General features: G+C 46.5%; 1 long non-coding RNA gene across 1 annotated transcript in view; it reads right to left on the bottom strand.

Moving 5' to 3' along the window:
• Positions 1-685: 685 nt before the first annotated feature.
• LOC141415052 (uncharacterized) overlaps positions 686-23,348 on the bottom strand; it is a 40,947-nt gene continuing 18,284 nt past the window's right edge. Inside the window, exon 3 of the long non-coding RNA XR_012440080.1 lies at positions 686-1,006. This is a non-coding gene — a long non-coding RNA (uncharacterized lncRNA). The remainder of the gene's footprint in view (positions 1,007-23,348) is intronic.

Here is a 23,348-nt window from a genome sequence, read left to right as displayed (position 1 = left end):
GGGCAGACAAGTTATTCCAAAACAGACCTCAGTATATTTTAAAAGAACAAATTATTACTTGAATATTTTTTTCTACAATGAGTAGAAATTGATCCTGAGTAAATGAACTAGCAGAAATAGTCCTACTTAATGAGAGGAGAGACTCAGGCTCTTGAGTGTCACATTTGCATTAGTTGATTTGTGCATTTGATCAGCCTTTCGTTCCTGACTGTGATGGCTCTAGGCCTCATCCCGAGAAGCCACTAGCCCAGGCTTCATTGTCTTAGGTTCACAAAACACAATCTCAAAGAAAAAAACTCATTAAAAATTCTAAGACAATGAACACAGAACACTAAACTCCAAATTTGGGGTCCCTTTGAGTATGTGGCCTGTGTGACAGCACTGGTCTCACACCATAAGGCTGGTCCTGCTTCAGGTTATTAACTCATGTCATATATGTCATACCATCAGTGTTGCCCTAAGGGTAGCTCACACCATAGCTGGCGATGAGAAGCCATTTGGTACTATGTGCACAGGCACTTTAAACATTCCAATAGTTGAATATTTATTTTAATGTATATTAGAAAAATATATGACTGTAACAAATGTATACAGTGATACATAGACTCTCAGAAGCAAATTCACTGAAGGAAAAAAATCAGTTTGTTTAAAGAAAAAATGTTAAGTAAATAATGATAATCTGTGTAGTACTCAGAGCTGACAACATACGAAATGGCGCTCAGAGTCTGGGAAAACCCTGCTAGGCTGTGAGTTCTTTAAGTCTGTGAAAAGGCTGGTGGGTCTCTCAGCAGCAGCAAACCTCTTGTCCAGTCTACTGCAGGTACCCGGTGTGGAGGTTGTGATCCCCTTGGGAATGGCCTGTCCACCATGGCAGGGTGACAGGACCACGGGAAGGGCCAGTGCCTGACTTGCACGCGCATTCAGCAGATGTTCTGTGTTGAGTGGTGAAAGACAGGGTGGCCAGGTGCCTGGGAGGGTCCATACTTGCTTGCAGCATACTCTGTGCCTAATGGCACACAATATTAAATAGAAAACAAAAATTAACACGAGAGTTAGAAGTACTTTTTTTTCTTTTTTGGAGTGGTAGGGATTGAACCCAGAACCTTGAGCACGCAAGGCAAGCACTCTACCACTGAGCTACTTCCCCAGCCCTTGATAGCATGAGCCAAACTTGTGATCCTCCTACCTTAGCCTCCCAAACGCTGGCATTATAAGTGGGCACGCCATGCCTAGCTTTTTTCTTCCTTTTTGAAAATAGAGTCCACATTTTCATTCTACATTGAGCCCCACAAATTATGTAATGGTCTTGCCTTGCTAGATCCTGAGTCAGTCTCACTGAGTGTCTCCTGGGGGTAGTGTGAGAACCTGGAGAAGTTTCTTAGTGAACACAGCCTCTGAGACAGGCCTTGGAGTCAAAGGAGATTAAGATCTGCAGGGACGGGTGTTAGGCACTCCTGGAGGAAAGACCCAGGCCTGGGACACCCAGGATCTACCCAGGGGCCAACAAAGATGTGGTCTGGTTGTGGCCCAGGTACAGAACAGGAGGCTGGAGAAGTTGGGGATGGGGACAGAAAAGGAGACTGGCTGGGAAGAGGCAGGCTTGGGCATCTCATGTGTTCTTACAAGTTAACAGTAACAGATTGCTTTATGAAGTTTTAGAGGCAGGGACTGATTTTCAACAAGACGTAATTCTGTGAGAAGAGAATGAGACAAGCTTGGCAGGGCATTCAGAGTCCAGAGCAGGAGAGAGGCCAGATGTGTGTCATTCAAGCCAAGGAAGAAGGCTCTGTGGCAGACATTCCCCAACTTTTTTGATTACATCCCTGTGAAAGATTTTTGAGGACACACCCTAATATAAGTGTCTATTATACATTCATGCAACTGTACTATTTAGGATGGATATTATGAAATAAAAGCAAACTGAGAACCAGATAACAAAAAAAGAATGTAAGATAGAAGGCTCTATGGCCTGGTCCTGCTCACAGTGGACTGCTGTCTTGGGCACATTGGAGATCTCAAGGTTGGCGTTATGACTGGGGAGCCCTTTTTCCATTTATATGTCCTCAGTGGCAGCTCAGGCTGTACTCCCAGACTTCCAAGTACACAGGGACTGGGCTTCGGGGCTATTTGTGTCCTTTATGTGTGTAGAAGAGACTGTGTACAGAGTTGTGCAGATAACTGAATCAGGTATGGGGCAGGAATTGCTGAAAGAGTTCAGTGTCTGGGAAGATCTCAGAGGGCAAGTATCATAATGATCCAGCTGGCAGGAATTCTACCTCTGGGTTATTAGGAGTGAAAGGAATAGGAGGCCTCAGCGGGCCCCAACCCCCTTGTTGGAGAAACCAGTACCAAACACCCCATGTAGATAAGATAAGCAATGTGGCAGGGCTCGGTTAGGGCATATAGAATGTGAGGAATGTGAGCGGGAGGTACGTGCAAGATGTGAGGTACGGGCAAGATGTGAGGTACGTGCAAGATGTGAGGTACGTGCAAGATGTGCTCTGCCTGCTTGCCCAATGTTGATAACGAAAATATGCACACCACCGCGGTCTATATAAGATTTCCCCTAAAGAGGCTCAGGGTCGTGTTTTCCTAACTGGTCATGCGTGTCCGTGTGGGAGCTCGACCCTGGCTAGCCAGCCCAATAAACTCTGCTTTGTTGATTGCATTCACGCCTGGCTCTCTGTCTCTCGGGGGAATAGGATTCCGGGTCCTAACATTTGGAGGTTCCACCGAAATTTCATTTTTTCTCGAGAGACAGAACCTGCCTGCGAGAAAGCAGGGGCGACCCCAAGTCCTAGGCGTTGGGAGGGGATCCCAGACCCTCATTTGGAGGAACTTGAGTGTTCCATTTGGGCCGCGGCGGGGATTCGGCCAATCCCCAGGGAGATTCATTCTGGGAATCTCGCAAAGAGGACCACAGGGTCCTATTGGGAGAGACTTTCCTCTCATCTGGGCTTGAGCATTTTAGGAACCCTGGCACCAGGTGAAGAACTAATTGAACTAGTTGACCGACCACCCGTCAAGTGGACGCCTTTCGGCCTGATATCCCAGTTGGACGGTGAGGAGGTTGAATGGGGTGCGCACCAGTGTGAGAGAAGGACCGGTCCGAGCGAGTGCTGGAGAGTGTTTTGTGTGTGTGGAATTATTGTTGTCTTCACCCTTTTTGTTCTCTCTCTCTTGGTGGTTGATTCTCCTTCCACAATGGGACAGGGACAAACAACCCCAAAGTCTTTGATCCTTTCTCACTTTTCAGAAGTTAAAGAAAGGGCCTTAAATGCGGGTCTGGTCATCAAGAAAGGTAAGTTCGACACCTTTTGTTCTACAGAGTGGCCCACCTTTGGAGTCGGGTGGCCCATTCAAGGTTCCCTCTCCCTAGACATGATCACTAAGGTTAAAGCAGTCATTTTTCAGCCAGACAATCGAGGCCATCCAGACCAAGCTCCTTACATTTTGGTTTGGGAGGATCTGGTGAGGAACCCTCCCCCTTGGTTAACAGTTTTTCTGACCCACCCCTCCAGTTCGGCCCCCGGGGCTAAAACCCCAGTCACGCCCGCCTTGGTCATAAAGGAGGAGGAAAAACTTCCTCTTCCCACCTTGACCGGTCCTCAAATTAGGGCATCTCCTTCACCATCTCCGGTCTTACCAGAGAGTTCCCCCCTTTACCCATCCCTCGCAGGGGCAGAGGAAGATCGGCCGCCTCCATATATGACTCCCTCTAGCCAAGCCAGTGCCCCGGAGGAGGAAATTTCCTCATCCTCCTCAACAGGACTGGCAGCAGGAGGAGAAATGGGTCGAAGACTTCGCCCCCGAGGGATCCGGGAAAGGGAAGGGGAAGACGGGCCCTCCTCATCAACACAGGGGGAGGAAACTGTCCCTACACTTCCAGTCCGGATGGTGGGCCAAGGGGGACCGGGAGGAGGGCAACAGTTTCAGTACTGGCCCTTCTCCTCCAGTGATCTATATAACTGGAGGACGCAGAACCCGCCCTTTTCTGAAGACCCCAAGTGTCTCACAGATCTCTTGGAGTCCATCATGCATACACACCGTCCCACTTGGGATGACTGTCATCAGCTGCTCAATACTCTTTTTACGACGGAGGAACGAGAGCGCATCCTCAACGAAGCGAGGAAGAACGTCTTGGGGGATAACGGGAGACCCACAACTCTCCAACAAGCCATAGACGAGGCTTTTCCCCTACACTGCCCTGATTGGGATTTCGGGACCGCAGAAGGTAGGGAGCGTCTTCGAATCTACCGCCAAACTCTTATGGCCGGTCTCCGAGCGGCCACTAGAAGGCCCACCAATTTTGCAAAAGTGAAAGCAGTCGTTCAAAGGGAAAACGAAAGCCCGGCCGGTTTCTTAGAGCGCCTCTATGAGGCATACCGTCAGTATACCCCTATTGACCCTGAGGCGGACCTCCACCGGTCTGCTGTGGTACTCTCATTCATCAATCAGGCAGCTCCAGACATTAGGAGAAAACTCAATAAGCAGGAAAACTTAGGGGAGATGACTACAAGGGAAATGCTACAGGTAGCGGAAAAGGTCTTTACCGCTAGGGAAACTCCAAAAAAAAGGGAGGAAAGACGGAGAAGGGAAGACAGGGAGGCCCAGGAGAAATTGAGAAAGGAGGACCGGGAGTTCCAGGCTAAGAAAAACCGAAAGCAACAGAGAGAAATGGCCCGTATTTTTCTAGCGGGTGTCCGGGACCAACCCAGGGGAGGGGGCCACGCCAGAACCCCGGATAAGGAACACTGTTTTTACTGTAAGGAAACTGGGCATTGGAGGAGAGAATGTCCTAAGTTAAAGGAAAAAAGAGGGTTTGGAAGGAGACCGGGGGAGAACAGGGAAAGGGAACGAGCAGTAGAGCAGGCCAGAGTCCTCCTAGCCGGAGAAGAGGACTGAAGGAGATGGGGCTCGGACCCCCTCCCCGAGTCCTGGGTAACAATACATGTGGAGGGGAAGCCGATGGGGTTCATGGTGGATACCGGCACCCAATATTCGGTTTTAAACAAGGCACATGGACCTTTGTTTTTTTTTTTTTGTTTTGTTTTTTTTTTTTTTATTTTTACTCCACCAGCCCTTTTTTGTGAAGAGTATTTTTCGAGATAGGGTCTCACAAACTATTTGCCTAGACTGGCTTTGAACCATGATCCTCCTGATCTCTGCTTCCTGAGTAGGTAGGATTACAGGTGTGAGCCACTGGCACCCAGCACATAGCACATTTTTACAGACTATTCAGTTGTGGCTAGAATTACTGGGGTGGCTGTTCGCTATGACTGCTGAGAAGGTTCTAGTTAGTACTTCCTGCAGTAGAGAAGCTGATTTTCTATTTCTCCCTATTCCAGTTGCTTTCCCCGTCCTTGGTGTATAGGAACACCAAGGTGTGTCCTAGGCATAGACATCTTCAGAAATGAATATCCTTTTGTCAATTTAGGTATTGACATCTGTACCTTATGTAATGCTTTTACTACAAAGTGACACCAAAGATAAAAGTAAATACAATGTACTTGACACTACTCCTGTGGAAACTGGGAGAAAAGAGGGGGCAGTGTGGCCAAAACAATCCTTACTAAAATTCCTGGGAGAAGGTGTCCTGGGGCTGATTTTAGGAGGAGTTTCTCTCCCTTTACGAACATTTTGCTTTTTTCTTAAGGTTTATTGTACCTCTTATTTTTGTTTTTGTTTTGTTTGTTTGGTTTTGGCATGAACAAGTGTTGTTCAGGGGGCCACCGGTACGCAGTTATGTACATGGACTACCAAAAAAAAGGTGAACTTAGGAAAACACCAGGTCACACACTCCTTCTTGGTCGTCCCTGAGAGCCCCGCTCCCCTGCTCAGACGGGACCTACTCACCAAAATAGGGGCCCATATCCATTTTGAACCAGATGGAATAATTGTGACTGATCGAAAAGGGAGCCCGATTCATGTCTTGTCTCTATCATTGGCTGACAAGCATCGTCTGTTTGAGAGTCAACAGGAACCAGGAGGGGACATGACTCATTGGGTAAAAAGATTTCCCACGGCCTGGGCAGAGACCGCGGGAACCGGCCTCGCCAAACACCTCCCGCCTGTAGTTATACAATTGAAGGCTTCTGCTCTCCCCATTCGGGTAAAACAGTATCCTATGCCTGAGGAGGCCCGAAGAGACATAGCCCCTCATATCCACAGGCTAATAAAGGAAGGAGTACTGCGGCCTTGTCAGTCTGCCTGGAATACTCCTCTGCTCCCCGTCCGAAAGCCGGGAAGCGGGGACTATAGGCCTGTGCAAGACCTACGAAAGGTAAACGAGTGGACGGAGGACATTCATCCCACCGTTCCGAATCCCTATACCTTGCTCAGCCACCTACCCCCCTCGCAAGTATGGTATACAACCCTTGATTTGAAAGATGCTTTCTTCAGCATTCCATTGTCAGAAATTAGCCGCTATTTGCTTTCGAATGGCAAGAAGATGGGGGCCAATCCGGACAGCTCACTTGGACCAGACTGCCGCAAGGATTTAAAAACTCTCCCACCCTGTTTAATGAGGCCCTGAGCCAGGACCTGGAACCTTTTCGTCGGGGCCACCCACGAGTCACTCTATTACAGTATGTTGATGACTTACTGTTAGCGGCAGAAACCCGAGAGGAGTGCATCAAGGCTACTGAACACCTGCTAACGGAATTAGGTGAGCTGGGGTATCGGGCAAGTGCCAAGAAAACTCACATCTGTAAAAGGTCAGTGACATATTTGGGTTATCGGATTGCAGATGGGGCAAGATGGCTGACTGATGCCATGAAACAGACTATTCTGGCTATCCCATCCCCGACATCCACTAGGGGGGTGAAAGAATTCCTGGGCTCCGCGGGGTTCTGTAGACTCTGGATTCCAGGATTTGCGGAAATAGCCAGACCCCTATATGAGGCTACCAAAGAAGCTCCGGATTGGAGTTGGGGAGAGAGAGAACAACAGGCTTTTGTTCAGCTAAAAGACGCTCTTTTACAGGCCCCTGCCTTAGCCTTGCCAGATCCTACAAGACCATTCACTCTGTTTGTAGATGAGAAAAAGGGGGTAGCCAAAGGAGTCTTGACCCAACAGCTAGGTCCCTGGAAGAGACCAGTGGCATACTTTTCCAAGAAATTAGACGCAGTAGCGGCAGGTTGGCCCCCCCTGCCTCCGCATCATAGCGGCCATTGCCGTGCTGGTGAGAGAAGCCGATAAACTAACCTTTGGACAGGCCCTCTGGGTAACGGCCCCTCACCCGGTGGAGGGAATCCTTAAACAACCCCCTGGGAAATGGATGATGAATGCCAGGCTCACTCACTACCAGGGGCTCTTGTTGGATTCCCCTTGGATCACATTCACAGATCCCGTAGTCCTGAACCCTGCCACCTTGTTGCCTAACCCGGAACTACAGACACCTGTCCATAACTGCAAAGAATTCCTCTCCGAAGCTACACAGGTACGGGCTGACCTAAAGGATACCCCCCTGTCCGGCTGCAAATTAAACTGGTACACGGATGGAAGCAGTTTTTTCCAAGATGGAGCCCGAAGGGCAGGGGCAGCTGTAGTCGACCAAGAAGGAAATACGGTATGGAGTAGCGCCCTCCCACCCGGAACATCAGCCCAAAAAGCGGAATTAATTGCCTTGGCAGAGGCCCTGGAGAGGGCAAAAGGAAAGCGAGTCAATATCTACACTGATAGCCGCTATGCTTTCGGTACCATCCATGTTCACGGGGCCATCTATCGCGAAAGAGGATTCCGCACAGCAGAAGGAAAACATCTAAAGAACCTAGCCGAAGTCCAGCGTCTATTAATGGCAGTGAAAAAACCGAAGGCAGTGGCAGTGATGTATGTCCCAGGCCACCAGTCTGCCAAGACGCCGGAAGCTATCGGTAACAACAGAGCAGATCAAGAAGCAAAGAGAGTAGCAATGGTGAGTCCTCCCATGGAGACAGGGCAACCTTCCACGGTTGCAGCGATAGACGTACCGGTCCCAGAGCTCCCTCCGCTACCCCCCCCACCGGACCAGAATACTCCACAGAGGATTTCACTTGGATGAGAGCCCACTCCCCCTTTAGAGAAGGGGAAGACGGATGGAAAAGCGACTTGGAAGGCAAGTTAATTCTGCCTGAAAAACTCGGACGATTCCTGTTGGCTAACTTACATAAGTCCACCCATTTGGGCAGAAAAAATTACTAGACTTGTTGACATCTGCGCAGCTCCAATTTCCGAACCAGACCATAGCAGTCCGCCAAATTGTGGAAGATTGTGCCAGCTGCACAGTCATGAAACCAGGACAAAGGGAGGGGCACCATACAGGTACTCGGGAACGGGGGAGGGCTCCGGGAAGAAGTTGGGAAGTGGATTTTACTGAGGTAAAACCGGAAAAGTTTGGGTACAAATATTTGCTGGTATTTATAGATACCTTTTCAGGCTGGGTGGAGGCTTTTCCTACAAAGAAAGAGACGAGTCAGGTAGTGGCAAAGGCTTTGCTAGAGGAAATCATACCCAGATATGGGGTGCCCGAGGCAATTGGGTCAGATAACGGTCCGGCTTTTGTTAGTAAAGTCCTGCAGGGACTAGCCCAGACTATGGGGGCCAATTGGAAGCTACATTGGGAATATAACCCCCAGAGCTCAGGGCAAGTAAAAAGGATAAACAGGACACTAAAGGAGACTTTAGCCAAATTGGCCCTGGAGACTGGCGGTGATTGGGTGACGCTCCTTCCCTTGGCCATCTTCCGAGTCCGGAACTCCCCTTATGTCCATGGGCTAACCCCCTTTGAGATCTTGTATGGGGCTCCACCCCCCATCATTCAGAGGACCTTAAGCCCAGAACTAGGTGATCTGGCCCCAAATTACCTGACCATGTTGCAGGCTTTAGCTAAAGTGCAACAACGGATTTGGCCCTTAATTCAAGCATACCACGCTGTTAAGAGGGACCCGGCTCCGGAACATGGCATAGTCCCGGGTGACATGGTATGGGTTAAATGGCATCAATCCAAAACCCTAGAGCCTAGATGGAAAGGACCTTATGTTGTACTGTTTACTACCCCTACCGCCCTCAAGGTTGACGGCATCGGACCTTGGATCCATTACTCCCACGTGCGTCGAGCCAATCATCAGAAACACGAAGAGGCCAGAGAGTGGACTGTACGGCGGCACCCAGACAACCCATTGAAGCTGAAGCTCTTGCGGCCCCAAAAACATGCAGAGTCTTCAGGAACCAACACGAATAAACTGGATGATCTCCCTGATCCTGCTCACTGCCCAGAGCGGGAGCCTTGCGGAAACCAACCCTCACCAGCCTTATAAACAAACCTGGATACTTACCGATGGGGAGACACACACCACCCTCAATGAGACCACTCACATCGCCCCCTTGGGAACTTGGTGGCCAAAACTACAATTCTGCTTCAAAGACATCAATCCTGCCTACAAGGCCGCCGCCCCGGACATAGCTCGACGCTGGGGTTTTTATGCCTGCCCAGGGCACCAAAAGAACAAAGACTGTGGGGGGATACAACACTCTTTCTGTAAGTCATGGGCATGCATCACATCTAACGATGGTGACTCAAAATGGGCAGTATCAAAGCCAGACCTGCTCACATTTGCATTTGTAAATGGGGCACCAAGGATAACACCCTGGAGAGGCAGTGGGGGGGGCCCGATTTTCATGGGGGGCACAGGTTTTGGGGGCCGAAGCCTTCCGAGTTCCAACCGGGGTTGCTGGCCCACAGATCTAGATAAAATCAAGGTCACTTTCACTGAAGCTGGCAAAAAGGACACCCCTGGCTGGATACAAGGAAAGATATGGAGACTTGTGTTTTATACAACTGGATATCCTGGCTCAACCATAGTAGTCAGATTAAAAATTGAGCCCACAGGGCTACCATCCACAGCATTAGGCCCTAATAGGGTACTTAGGCCACCCTATGTAAAGCCACCTCCCCGACCTTCCACAACTCACCACCTTTCCTTTACCACAGCTCTGGTTAATGTAACAACTCCAAGACCATTAAAAACCCGCCCTCCCAGGGGAAACCCAAAACCCAGTCTCAGGACCGGGTCTAAAGACCCCCTCTGGGACATGGTGGATGCTGCATTCCTGACGTTAAACCACACCAACCCTAGCATGACTACCTCCTGCGGGCTGTGCTACAATGTGAGGCCCCCATTCTATGAGGCAATAGGGCTAAATATCACTTATGATAACTCAACCAGTGACAACCCCACCCAATGTGCCTGGGGAAACCGTAAAAGAGGTCTAACCATACGACAGGTAAGTGGCCAAGGAACCTGCTTAGGGAAGGTGCCAAGGGATAGACAGGGTTTGTGTACTGTTGTTACAAAAGGAAACAACAACTGGGGCAGCACTATTAAATGGGTAGTTCCAAAGGGCGAGGGATGGTGGCTATGCTCACGGTCCGGGCTCACCCCTTGCCTATCAACTAAGGTGTTTAACAGCTCCAAAGAATTTTGTGTCATGGTGGCTGTGCTGCCCCGTATCCTCTATCATTCAGAGGAGAGTCTATATTCATACTGAAATACAAAAATGGTTAAAAAAAAAAAAAAAAAGAGAGCCTATTTCTACTTTAACCATTGCTACCCTGCTTAGCTTAGGGGTGGCTGGGGCAGGGACCGGCATAGCCTCCCTGGCCACTCAACATAAAGGGATGTCTTCGCTGTGCACAGCCATAGACAAAGATATAGAGAGAATAAAAACCTCCATTAGCCACCTAGAAAAATCCCTCACTTCTCTGTCTGAGGTAGTACTTCAAAACCGACGAGGTCTGGATTTGTTGTTCCTCCAAAAGAGGGGACTATGTGTTGCTCTAGGGGAAAAATGTTGTTTTTACGCTGACCATACCGGAGTTGTTCGTGACTCCATGTCTAAACTTCAAAAGAGTCTGGAACAAAGAAAACGAGAAAGAGAGGCCGGGGAAAGCTGGTTCGAGTCTTGGTTTAACCAGTCCCCATGGTTGGCTACCCTTTTATCTGCATTGGCAGGGCCAATAATAATCATCCTATTACTTGTTACCATAGGACCCTGGATTCTAAACCGACTTATGACTTTTGTCAAAAGTCGAATTAATACTATCCAACTTCTGGTCCTCCGCCAACAATATCAGGCTCTTCATCCCCTTGAGAATGATTCCTCAATTTAGGCCGTAAGAAAAGGGGGGAATGAAAGGAATAGGAGGCCTCAGCGGGCCCCAACCCCCTTGTTGGAGAAACCAGTACCAAACACCCCGTGTAGATAAGATAAGCAATGCGGCAGGGCTCGGTTAGGGCATATAGAATGTGAGGAATGTGAGCGGGAGGTACGTGCAAGATGTGAGGTACGGGCAAGATGTGAGGTACGTGCAAGATGTGAGGTATGTGCAAGATGTGCTCTGCCTGCTTGCCCAATGTTGATAACGAAAATATGCACACCACCGCGGTCTATATAAGATTTCCCCTAAAGAGGCTCAGGGTCGTGTTTTCCTAACCGGTCCTGCGTGTCCGTGTGGGAGCTCGACCCTGGCTAGCCAGCCCAATAAACTCTGCTTTGTTGATTGCATTCACGCCTGGCTCTCTGTCTCTCGGGGGAATAGGATTCCGGGTCCTAACAGGACACTGAGAAATCCAATAACTTGCCTGAAGTCATACAACTAGAGCAGGATTCAAACCCAGGCTTGGACAACCCCAGAGCCCATGTCTGTCCTGCTGGTTTGCAAGGCCTCCCCTCATCAACTTGGGGTCAGGCCTGCTTTATCTGGAGGACTGACTGGTTGGCATTGAGTGCCACCGTCAGAGCAGGGCTGCCTTCCTCAATGAGGAGGTCATGGCAGCAGAAGCTGTTGGCATCTGTTCATGCATGTCAAGGGTATCTTCCAATGAGCTCTGTTACCACCTTAGGGCTAGGAGCCTGAGGACACCGGAAGATAATTCCCCTCCTCCTCTCAGGCCCAACAACTCTGAGGCTCATTCCTGGCACTCTTCCAAGGATCCAAGGATGTCCCAGTTGATTTTCAGGTGCCATTGGTGGCAACCCACTCATTAGCATACTGGTTTCCTTCTCCTGTCTTCTCCCCCTTCCTTGTCTTATTCACTCCACGCCCCTGTGTCCCTTCTCAAATAAACTACTTGCACATGAGTCCCATGTTGTAGTCTCCTGAGAACCTAGTCTAAGCAGGCATGTTTGGGAAGGCAGCCTTGTGTCAGGAGGTATAATTTATGTGATTTAGTCCTTCATCCTAAACCTTGACAGATATTACCAATCAGTCACAGTGTTTTTTTCTAGAAGCCTGGCCATCTCAACATAGCACCTCAGGCCACTGTTAGCAATTGGTGACACTGACAAGTAAGCTGAACCTTATTTGCATGGGACAATACCTAGCTGGGATCCCTGTTGGAGGAAAACATCTGTTCATGCCAGCCCTTAGCTCTAAGTGAACTGATGCTCAGATTAACAGAAGGGAGCAAAGAAGGAGGAAAGAGAGGGGTCCCCTCTCACACTGCACCCCTACCCTTACAGTTTTGGTGACAAGTCTCAGCCAGCTACAGGAATGGAGAATAACAGAAATAAAACTGACAGCATTTAGTAAGTGCCTGAAGCCAGCCCCCAGGCTAAGGCTTTTATGGTCATAGCTAATACTCTCTAGCATTTGCCCCCCACCCCCAGAGCTGTACTGGGATGCAACAGCATCACAGCAAACCAAGGACCAAAATGCCAAAGCCTGATTCTTCTCACCACACGGGTGCTGCCCTGCACACAACATGGGCTTAAAATTCAGCACCAAATCGACAAAGCCTGTTATTTGGCATCAGATGTTTGGTGACCATATTCTATCTGAAGTGGTCTGATTGTCACAGATTGTGCTCTTTTTAGTCCAGCAAGCATCTGGGCAAGAAGTGCAGAACCAGATTTTTCCATATGAATACAACTCCAAACCAGAGAGTGTCTCTTTCTTTCCTTTTTTGTTTTTGAGACAGGGGATCATTATATGGTCCAGGCTGGCCTCAGCCTCACTATCCTCCTGCCTCAGCCTTCTGAGTGCTGGGATTATATGTATACAGTTACCTTCTTTCTTCTTCTCCTCTTTTTTCCCCCAGCATTCTTCCTTTCTTCCTTCCTTCTTTCCTTCCTTCCTTCCTTTCTCTCTCTCTCTCTCTCTCTCTCTCTCTCTCTCTCTCTCTCTCTCTCTCTCTCTCGTCACAGGGTCTCATGCTTTCTAGGGAGGCGCTCTACCACTTGAGACACATCTCCATTCCTTTTTGCTCTGGTTGTTTTGGAAACAGATTCTCACTTTTTGCCCAGGCCGGCCTGGACAACAATTCTCCTATATGCTTCCTGCTGTCACTGGGATAACAGGTGTGTGCTACCACAGCGTTTTTTTTTTCCATTGAGGGTCTCTCAAACTTTTTTGCTGGGTTGACCTAAAACCATGATTCTTTTGATCTCAGCCTCCCACATAGCTTGGGATGACAGGTGTGCAAACCACACCCAACTATTGAGCGCTCTTAATTGACAAATAACAAATTGTTTCTATGATATACTGAGGTTTTGAGATGTATGTATAGATAAATATTGTGGAATGATTAAATCAAGATAATAAATACATCCATTGCCTCACAAATTTATCATTTTGTGATGAGAACATTTAAAATCTATTCCCTTGGTAATTTTCAACTACACTATACATTAACTATTGTCATAACTATGCTGAATGATAGAGCTCCAGAACTTATTCCTCCTGAATAACTGAAACTGTGAATCCTTTGACAAAACTCTCCCCAACCCTGGGAGGCACCATTCTAGAATCTGCTTCTATGAATTCAAATTTTTAGGTTCCACATTCAAATGAGGTCTTTGTGTTTGACTTTCTGTGCCTGGCTTGTTTCGCTTAGCATAATATCCCCAGGTTCATCCATGTTATCACAAACCGCAGGATTTCCTTCTTTTTAAATGATGAATTGTATTCCATTGCAAATATATACCACCTTTTCATTACCCATTGGTGTTTTGTCCTGGCTTTTAAATTGGAGACTAGAATAATCCCTGTGTTTGGAGAGACAGGATACAAAGGAGTATCAGACGGTCCCATGGGTATATTATCCATCGGTGGGTATTTCTGAGCCACTGGCTTCTACAGGCCTTTCCATCAGGACCTCTAGACCTGTTTCTTTTGTGGAATGTGACATATTAAAACAACACATTTGCCTGCTTCCTGTCTGAGTCTAAAGAATTTCTGGGAGGTGCTTTAATCTTTTATTTTTTAATTTTTAAAAGTGTCTAAAACAAAGCAGACAAAAGCTTCTGTACTTCCATACAATTTGAATTTATTTGCCTTCAGCCCAGTTCTGTTTTCTCTGCTTGGTGATGCTGCAGCCTGGGCCTCCAGGGAACAGCTGTAGGCGCCCACCAGAGACCCAAGTTCACATGGAAGCCCTCAGTCAGTCTCCTGGCCTATGTCCCAGCAGATAATTTCCTAAAAACCAGCTCTAGGTAGACATCGCTTTCCCCTTTTAAGAACAGGAAACCTATCCCTAGTACTCCAGGTTAAAGACTCACTCTTGACAGTGCCCTAGAAGAATGGCTGAAAGATGAAGCTGGGTGCCCCAGAACTGGGAGGAGAGAGGACAGAAGCTCCTGGAGCACCAGTGGCTGTTCTTGGCTGTGCTGGCTTCCTGGATAGTGCTCTCCTATGAAGTATCACTCCACACCCCACTAGTCTTCCATTAATCCTGAGTCCTATACTACAGTGTTTGAAGGCTAGGCTTTGCCATTGGGGAAGTCTTGGTTCACTTCATCTAAAAAGTGGGGATCCAGCCCCTCCCTCTCAGAATTGACATAGGATTAAGTGAAATGAGAGAACATGGGAGAGCTCTCACAAGGGGCGGGCTGCCCCAGGTGAGGAGGCCAATGGTGTATGTTAACTGCCTCAGTGTCTGTAAGTGAGGATGCCCATATTTCCTTCACAAGGCATTCTTGTGAAATGCAAATAAATATTCTCCATAGGAGAATCTGCTCCAATAAATGGTGTCAATTCCAGTCATGTACTTGCCTACCAATGGAAATACCTTCTGAAATGTATTTCTCCATAGCCCACGTCACGATCTGACAACTAAACAACTATGTTTCCTGAGTGGTCTCTGCCCTCACCCCCCTTGCTCTGCCATGCCCCAGCATGTAACCTTACCACTTGTGTGTTTTGTTCACTGCTACACCTCTAGAACCTAGAACAGAGACTGGTCACAAAATACAAGTTCAATAAATATTACTGAATGAATGAATGGTGAACAAACGAGTGACAGAAACATTGTCAACAATAGGGAAACCACAGTCAGGAGACACATAACGATGTTTCAGTCAACAAGGGCCATGTATGCAACAGAAGATTATATCACGTAGTGACATAGTAGCCATCTTAGTGTGCATAAGTACACACTAAGATGTTTGCACAATGACGAAATCACCAGACATGGCTAAAGTGAGTGAGTGGGAGACTAGGATAGTGGAGTCCAAGGCCATTAAGGACTTTGACTGTTACTTTTCATGAGATAAGATGGCTCAGGAGCATTTTGGACAAAAAGAGAAATATGATTTGAGTTGAGCTGTGAGAGCACAGGCAGACTATGAGGTAATTGGTGAGAGATGCTGGAGGCTTGGGCAGTGGTAGAAGCGGTGGTTACTGATGTTGGGTTGTACATATATTTTGATCAATGGCACGCACACAGGGCATGAGGAGAAGAGAGGAATCAAAGATGATGCCCAGGTTTTTCACCAGAGCAACCAACAGGGGTTGCCCTTTCCTGAGATGGAAAACCCACTGGAAAGACAGATGATGCCAAGTTCGGGATGCCTGGTAGACATCCACATACAGAGGACTGGTTGAAGTTGGATATAGAGGTTTGGAGTTTGTGCTGGAAATCTAACTTGAGAATGATTTGGTCCTTGAGACAACAAGAGCTCACAAAGAGTGACAGAGGAGAAATCCATGGCCTGACCTTGGCACACTCACTTGTTTACAGTCAGAGAGATGTGAGAAGGAGCGGCCAAAGTGGTGGAGGAGACCCAAGGATAGTGCTTGTCCAAGCCAGGAGTGTGTCAGGAGGGTGGAGTGTTCTCCTCTGGAAAAAGGTGCTGCTGATGCGCCATATATAAGGTGAGATCCCAGAATCCCAGAAGTGGCCTGGGATCAGCAGATGAGTACAGCAGAGAGTTGGTGGTAGAGTTTGAGATTCAAAGGAAGATAAGCTCAGTGCATTTTAGGAAGAAAGGAAGAGAATGGTTTGAAACAACAATGAGGATTTGGGGACCAAGGAGGGTACTGCGGGGACTGGAGAGAGAAAAGCCACCACTGGAGGGGCTGCAAGGGGTGGTAACAGCTTCCCTAGGAGCACTTGTGATTTGGGTTTTTGTTGTTGTTGTTTGCTGGTACTGTGGTTTGAACTCAGGGCCTTGTGTTTGGTAGGCAGGCACTCTACTGCTTGAACCACAACCCCAGTCCATGTGTGAGTTAATGAATTTTTTAAATTAACTACTCTCAGGTGTTTTAAATTAACTCACTTTCAGGTGTTCAGCTCAGTTTCTAGAGACCCCATTTTCCCTTCCACCTCAGTTGCTTGAGAGACAACCCTTTTCAAACCCACACGTGATGCTAACCTTGGAACATCTATCCCAGACCACAATTACCCATTTGCAGACATTAGGATGTTTTTCTCCCCTTACTCAGTAGGTACATATTTATCATCTCCAGAGCTTGCATTTTAAACAGAGCTTTAAAAGCTTTGTTTACAAAAACATTCAAGTCTTCGCTATGAGGTCATATCCCTAAGGAGACTTACTAAATCTGTGTTCAAGTTTCTTTGCCTATTTTTTTTCACCGTTGTCATCAGGTGACCTTTACAAACATACAAACTAGCATTGATTGAAGGAAGGAATAGAGGGAGGTTAGAAAAGAAGGCCTGAAAGCAGAAAGGCAGGAAGAAAGGGAGAGAGAAGGGGAAGGTAAGGGAGAGCAGAAGAAAGAAAGAAGGGGGGGGAGGAAGAAAGTTAAGGATTAAGTAGTTACGACTGCTTGGTTTTGGTTTGTTATTGTCATTTGGCCATATTGGGGATGTCGAGCTTTAGGCAGGTGCTGTACTACTTGAGCCAAGCCTTCAGCCCAGTATATAAGACTACTCAGAATCAGTCTTCTGAGCAATAATTTTAAGAAAGAAACACTTGCCTTATGTTCAGCCACCTCTGGAACTCATTTTTGTAGTTCCAGTATCTAGAACAGCACCAATAAATTTCTGTGGAATGCATTAACCTTCTAGCCAAGCAAAGATTCCTCCATGAAGCCCAGCACCATGGGCTCCTGATTCTCGGAGAAGCATCGTCCCCAGACCCCATGCTGTGCCTCTGCCTGATGTCCAAGCTCTAACTTGCTTCTTTTTCCCTTCAGCATATGTATTCAAAAGCTCTTTGGCTTTTAGTAAATGCAACTCTACTGCTAATACATTTCAGAACTTAATCTCACGCCAGCCATATACTGGCATTGGACCCGGCTGGGCAGGGTGCCAGATTTGGAATGATGTTCTCCCTGCCTATGATCAAGTTTGGTTAAGAAGTAAGATATTCATTGCCAGATGCAAAAATTCCAGAATGTTTTTCCAGCTGCATTTAGGACTCTGGTAGTTTCTGTCTGTGGAGTTGGAGGTCATTGGAACTTGGAATGACATGAGGTAACAGAAAGAAGTGAAAAAACAGAAGTGAAGACAGGGGGTAGCAGTGTCCAGCCCGGAGGATGAGAAAATGAACTGTGTTGTTAGAAACCTCTTCAGTCTTTTGTACCTTTGACTCTATGTCCCTCCACAAGCCATCATTTGGACAGGAATAAGCTTTGAGAGTTCTGCAGTGTCTGTTTCCATAGCATGTGATCAGTTTTCAGATCAAAGCACACTGAGTTGATTGTTGTTGAGGAAATGCTGGCTAACCCAGGTTGGCCTCACACTACCCATGCAGCTCAGGCTGGCCTAGTACTTGCAATCCTCCTGCTTCAGCCTCCTGAGTGTTAGAATTATAAGCGTGTACCACCATGCCTGGCCAACATGGAGTCTGCAGCCTCTGAAGGGTCAGAAGTGCTTGGGTTCCACTAACTACTGTGCTTCAGTCATAGGGACACAGAGTGATGGTTATGGACAGGTAATCACATACCATCCCCTTGACTCGAGTTTCTAATGGAATCTTTATGTGAGAAGCCAGGCTCTTATAAGAACAAGAAAAAAAGTAAATGAAAGACCTCCCAGAATGAGACTCTTTTGAGGGTACCCGGATGAAATAGTTATCTATCTATAACAATATGATGGAGAGTCGTGTATTTTTCCTGGGTCCACACTCCCTTCTGGAGCCTTGGGAATGACAGGCTTTTGTAACACCACTCAAGCCTAAGGAGGCGAGAAATACTGTTTTACCACAACCAGGTGTAGCAGAAATGTAGTGAGAGGTTTACTCTGCATAGATTGACCATCTGATGGTATAGATGAATCACCCTGACACTGGTCACAATGAGAGCTAGTCAAATTCAAAGGAATCTGCCATTCCACCCCTCACCTCCCCCTGCCCACAAGCCAGCTGTGGAGATGAATATGGCTGGGAAGGCCCTGACACCCTTCCTGAAGGGTGGTTTGGAGGCTTGTGTATGAAAGGCCCAAGAGGCAGAGATATGGAAGGAGCAAGGAGAAACTCTGGGGAAGGCGGGGTAGTCTTTGCTTATCAAGAAGGTGACACTCACTGAGTCTTCCAGACTGTGGCATGGCCACACAGACACCTTCAACTGGGTAGAGGAGTTACACCAAACCTTGATTCCGTGGGTTTTCTGTGGATACAGCATGAAATGAGGAAGGGCCTGGGGACCCTTCCCTGTGATGGGCAGGCTGACAGAAAGGCTGCCTGGCTTGGGTCCCAACAGTTTCTTCCTTCACAATGAGTGCCAGAGCAGGGGTTACTCTCACCGTGTTGAACACTTCGTAAAGGCCAGGCACCATTGCATTCTGAATCCCTCCATGAGAGAAGCCAAGTCACTGTATAAGCTCTAGAGTGACTGTACTGGTCAGTTTTTAATTGCTCTAATGAAATACCTGAGACAGACTCACCCATAAAGAAAGGAAATTTGTGTAGCTCCTACTTTTGGAGGCTGAAAGTTCAACAAGCATCATCCAGGCTCTGGAGAGGGCTCCCCTTGTCTGTGTCACCTCATGGCAGACAGCAATGGCAGGGGCAAGTGTGGGACAAAGGGATCACATCTCAATACAGGAAGCCAGGGAGAAACTCACTTCTATGAAAATTCACTTTCACAAGGACGCAATGCAGTGTCCCCTTCTGAGGGTAGCAAATGCCATGACCTAATGACTTCTCACAGGTCCCATCTCTTAAAGGACTCATCAGTTCATTGCACAGGATGAAGGACCAAACTCCAAATACATGAAAGTTTGGGTAACTCTGACAGGCTTTCTTTTTCTTTTTCTTTTCTTTCTGTTTTTTTGCACAAGCTGGGGCCTATCTCCAGACTGAGGACACATTGCCCTGCCAAGGTCTTCCCAACAGAGCCATTTCCCTAGCTGAGTGGGTCACTTCAGGTACAAATCCATTTCACACTCTCCTCTGGTTTGTTCTGTGCTGCCAAACATATCACATTCATCATTTTCATTTAGGCATTTTGTCCAAGGTCAAAAACCCATGTCAAAAGAGAGCTGTGAGAGTCACAAGAATGAGAAGACACATTTTCTTATGGGACTTCCTCTGTTCAGTCCCATTCAGCCCTTGAAAAAAGACTTTCAGCACAGATCAGTGGTTCTATTTGGGGGGAGGAGTAAGATTATAGACAGTTCACTCCTACATCCCTCTCAAATTTTGTTGTTCCTAAAAATCCCCTGTAGAGTTTAACACATGTATTCTTGGGCCCCATTCCCAGAGACTGATTCAGTGGGTCTGCGTTTGGCAGGGGACAGAATTGTCCTTTCTGATAAACTCCAGATGGTGCACATGCTAGGGCCAGCAAGTCAGGCACTGAGTGCCCCTGCCTTAAGGATGTCACAGTGAGTCCTCTCCTTATTACCTGGTATTGCCTGCCAGCACTAGAAGAATGGGAGCTTTCTAGATTGCCTTGGGAACTCCTGGGAAATATAATTCCCTTGGGTGTTGCTGGTAAAGCAGTTGCTTGGCTAACAGCTCCCCATTCAAGGCTGCCACACATAAGGGAAGGGCCTGTCCTCTCTTGACAGTCTTAATCATTCACAGAAAGCAATAAAAGGGTGTTTGGATTAAATAGTTATTGAAAGCTCAACATAGAACTAATAATTCTAATAGCATTTAACAGTACTTAATAGCATTTAACAATGCTTAATAGTGCTTAACTCTTGCCCCAGGGCTCTAAGGAGAAGTGGGTCCCTCTGATCTCATTACTATTACCCAGGATATCATATTGTCCCCCACTTTCTCTTTCCCACACTCACTTGGTAGGGAGAGGAGAACAGAAGATTGGGAAAAGATGAAAGAACTAATAAACTCTGTCTACTGGTCATTTTGCTGAGTCCACCCTTGCCAAGATTTATATTTGACCCAGATATGAAGATTTGAGGTTGGCTAAACATATCAATTTTCTTATTTATAAAATATGGAAAATACTACTAACTTTGGGGTTGTCATGAGGATTAAAGTCATACCTAGTGAGTACAGTACCAGAGCCTAATCTGACTTCTTAGAACCTCAGAGCAGTGAACCAATAGCAACATAGTAGCTGCTCTTGTGAGTGAGTGCTTACCGGGTTCACTTTCTACAAATGGCTCCATGGATGATGCTTCTAAACTCTCAGAATAGGGCTGGAGGTATAACTCAGTGATAGAACACTTGGCTAGTATGTGTGAGGCCCTGAATTTGATTCCTAGCACAGCAAACAAACAAGCAAACAAATAATGAACCTCCTAATATGCAAGAAGGAAGATATTATTACATATTCTTATATTCCTCTGGAGATAACCCAACCCTACGCATTAAGTAATTTGCCTATGGTCACAGAGAGGGTTGAACGGGGTCTTACTCAGAATCCAGGAATCTTCCAATTCTTCTTGAGAAACATCAGATTGGTTGTAGTCCAAACTGGGTTGAGAGTGGGGAGATCTGGGGTATAGAACCATCTCTGCTATCATGGAGTTATATGGGCTTGGATAAGCCACTTTGCCTGTGTGGACCTCCATTCCTTATCTGTGGAGTCTAAGGCCCTTTTCCATTGGGTCATTGGCACCAAACTGAGTTACAGAACTTTCTCACGTTGCCACTGTGTCATCTGCAGGGTTCCAGCAGTAGACTAGGTTTCCAAGGATTATTTAGCCTCCTGTGATTTTCTCAGGTTTGGAGAGAAGGGGACTACTTGGAATGTCAACAGGGACAATAGGGTCTCAAAAAAAAGGAAAGGTCAGGTGAGCTGCTGGTTCTCTATAGTGAGTACTTGGGTCTAACATGGCTTCTTGACCTTTGAAGAAGGGAAAATGTAAGTAGTAAGGTATGTGCCCAGGTGAAAATATTTTAACATTAATTCTCTTTACATGAGATACTTTAAAGACACTGGGTCTAGGTATCAGGCTAGGATACACAACCAGTCCCCATCAACTCTGTTACAAGGCAAACTAGATAATCTATTTTAGTTTTATAGAGAACACTCATTCCCTAGATTCTACAATGGACATTTTATTATACTTCCTCTATCTGTCTAGTCATTGGTTAACCCATCTTATTTCATATGTGACCAAAATACATCTCTACCTCAGTGTACTTTTCCATAAACATTCAAGCATTCATATCAGTAACATTCTTTATGTAAAATTTATATACAGTGCAGAGTACAAATCTTAAATCTTCACTAGCTGAGTTTTGCCAAGTGCATTAAACCTGTGTAATGTAAACCCTCACCAAAACAATGTCTTCCTCATACCTCTTCTCCTCACAATTTTGTCTGTCTGTCTGTTTTTTGAGACAGGGTCTCACTATGTAGCTAGGGCCAATCCGAAATTCACTATGTATCCCTGGCTGGTCTTGTGATCTTCTGGCCTCAACCTCCCAAATTCTGAGATTATAGGCATATACCACCACCCCCAGCCTCCATTATGGATTAGTTTTGCCCAGAAAAGTTTTTTAAAATTAGCTTTTAGAGTTATAATTTACATATAATAAAGCAGAAACTCTCACTTTTGGTAGTATTGGGGTTTGAACTTAGGATCTTATGCTTGCTAGGCAAGTGCTCTGCCACTTGAACAGCTTGGATAAGTTTTAGCAATGTATTTAATTGTATAACCACCACCAGGATCATGCTGTAACATAGTTATATCACCCCAAAACATTTCCTCATGCTCCTTTGCTGCCTGTTACCTCCCCTAGCCCTGTCCCTGGAAACCACTGATCTTTTTTCTGACACTATGGCTTTGTCTTCTGTAGAATGTCACATGAGTGTTACCATACAAGATACAGACTTTTGCACTTAGCTTCTTTCACTTAGCAGCATGCTTTCAGATCTGCCCATGTCTGTAGGTGTGTCAGTAGTTTATTCTTTTCTATTTATGAGTAGCATTCCATTTACCTACTGATGAACATTCAGGTCGCCAACTTTAAATCTCAAATGAATACAACATAGGAGTGGTGTGGAGTTGAAAGTTGATTGGAAGAATTACTCTGTGCTCTTATCTTGTTTGGGGCAGACAGGGGAATGTCCACCTAAATGGGGTCAGCAAATATTCGGTAAAGGCCAGACCACCACTGCCTGAGGCTTTGTGGGCTATCCAAGTATTTATATCAACTATTCAACTCTCCCGTGGGAGCACTAAAGCATCCACAGTGGGTATGTAGACAAATGTGCAAGACTGTGTTCCAATAGAACTTCATTTATGAGCAGTGAAATTGGAATTTTAGACAATTTTCATGTGTGATGAAGTAGTATCCTTCTTTTGGTTTTTTCAGTTATTTAAAAATATAAAAATAATGATCAGCTTGCAGACTGTGCAAGTGTGGGGCAGGCTGGATTTTGCCCACAGGCCATAGATTGTGGACCTCTACTCTAGATGATTCAGAATGTTCTAGAAAGCATGTCTGCAATATTTAATTATAATCACTAGAAGAACAAAAATGGGGTACATAACTCCCAACCCAGAAGAGGAAAAAAAATGGAATTAGAAAGATTGGTCAGCTGAAGAAAAGATAAAAAATAAAGGAAGCAAAGGAAGAAAAAGAAGGAAGAGAAGGGGAAAAAAGTATCATAAACAGAAAACAAATCCACACGACAGGGATAAATTTGCTTGTAAGAGTGCCCACGGATAGGTCAAACTAGCTTGTAACAAGACAGAATTTAG

This window comes from Castor canadensis, chromosome 12 (assembly GCF_047511655.1).
Source record: "Castor canadensis chromosome 12, mCasCan1.hap1v2, whole genome shotgun sequence".
NCBI classification, from domain to species: domain Eukaryota; kingdom Metazoa; phylum Chordata; class Mammalia; order Rodentia; family Castoridae; genus Castor; species Castor canadensis.
The sequence above is the reverse complement of the archived record's forward strand: the minus strand, read 5'-3'. Positions and strand labels throughout refer to the sequence as shown.